This window comes from Cyprinodon variegatus, unplaced genomic scaffold (assembly GCF_000732505.1).
Source record: "Cyprinodon variegatus isolate N-32 unplaced genomic scaffold, C_variegatus-1.0 Scaffold13, whole genome shotgun sequence".
NCBI classification, from domain to species: domain Eukaryota; kingdom Metazoa; phylum Chordata; class Actinopteri; order Cyprinodontiformes; family Cyprinodontidae; genus Cyprinodon; species Cyprinodon variegatus.
The window spans coordinates 473420-475082 of NW_015150466.1; the positions used below are offsets into that span (position 1 = coordinate 473420).

The window sequence follows — 1663 nt, forward strand, 5'->3', positions numbered from 1 at the left end:
CTGTAATTCAGTGAAAGGGTGGAGTCAGAGTAAAAGAAAATGTGCAAGAGGTGGTCACTGCAGTGGCTAGAGGGTGGAGGGGATTTTGCTGGGAGTTGGAGGGAAGTGGTCTGGCGTTTGACTGGGAACGGCCATTTTGAATGGCTGCTACTGTACAAATTAATCCAAAATCCAGCTAGAAGAGAACTGATGGTCATTCTTTTTTTTTTTTGGATTCTCCCAAGGCCTACAGGAGAGGGTTCAGAGTAAGGTCGCCCGCGTGTAAACAGCAGATGTCAAAAGCCGCCTTCACACGCCACCACCCTGGGCTCCAGTGAGCTACGCAGTCAAAGGGACTCATCACGTCTCTGCTGCCCATCTGCTGCTGCCTTAGCCCCGTAAGCTTAACGCCTGCAGAGACATTGGCAGTGACAGCTACCTTACGCCTTAAGGATTCAGGTGAGATTAAAACAAGTGCAGCCTCTATTAGGGTTTGCAGTGCAGTCAGCAGCGCGACGATGAGCAGGTCCGGGCATGATCAAGCTCATTAGTCGAGCGGACTTTGTTCTGGCAGGGTCTTAATTGTTTTTCTCTTTAACTGAGCAACTTCATCAATAATCATTAAAAGGTGCTCAAGCAGGTGGGGCGCTTCTTACCTTTGTCACACGCAGGACCAAACACTGATTCACATGTCTGTGCATTAGGGTTGCAACTTACGATTATTTTTGCAAACCAATTCATCTGTTGATTATTTTTACGATGAATTGATTAATAATTGGAGAGTAAAAGAATATTTAAAGGAGATTTTTTACTAAATTAAAACCAGTTTAAACTGTTTAGTTTAACTTTTCCACTTTGCATAGGGCGTATTGCCAGATGTTTATATATATTTTTAACAATTTTGGTATAATTCCAGCTCTAAGTGGGTTACTCTGTCAGCTAAAGGCCCGTTTTAGAGGCTCTATACTCCAGTTAACCATCATTTTCTTTCAGCTGTAGGGGCGCAGCCAGGACCTGTTAGGGCCCCATGAGAGACATTGATATTGGCCCCCCTCCACCCATATAAAATGTATGCAAGCTTTAAAACTGCTATTTTTTTTATCTTTTTTTTCTTAGAAAAAATTCAATTTAAAAGAATAGGTGCAACTATTTGAACAAAAAGAATAATCAAACATTATTATTCATTTAAAGAAACAGAAAAGAAAAAAAAACACAAAAAGAAACTCATTACAAACCCATATCAACAAAAATACTTTCCCTCTTAATTATCTACAGTGAAAGAATTAATGTTTATGCACAAATTAATCAAACTGCTATAAAGATGCACTAAAGAGTATCATTTACATTGTCAATGTAACTTTTATTGTAAAATGTCTACAAAGAGAAATTATCATAGTGTGACAAAGTTAAATATACCACCATAACTTTATTAAAGGAGGTTATTTTTATGCTGGCACTGAGAACTCGTTTTTCATTCATGTATACGTGTAAAGAGTAGGGTTGTCAAAAGTATCGATACTCAAAAAAGTATCGATACTGAAAAGTTGTATCCGGACACAATATTCTTTTTCAAAAGTATAGATACAGAGCTACTACCAGTGGCACCTTAACAGTCACTCATCTTATGCACAGATTAGAGGAAAATGCACTTTCTGCACTGCAAAAAATCTAAATCTAGATAAGT

The 1663-nt window shown here is 38.6% G+C and overlaps 1 protein-coding gene across 1 annotated transcript in view; it reads left to right on the top strand.

Annotated features, from left to right (window-relative positions):
• Window positions 1-1663, top strand: part of tenm2 (teneurin transmembrane protein 2) — a 447642-nt gene that overhangs the window by 47274 nt on the left and 398705 nt on the right. Inside the window, exon 2 of the mRNA XM_015382666.1 lies at window positions 225-438. The gene's annotated coding sequence lies outside the window, so the exon portion shown is untranslated. The remainder of the gene's footprint in view (window positions 1-224; window positions 439-1663) is intronic.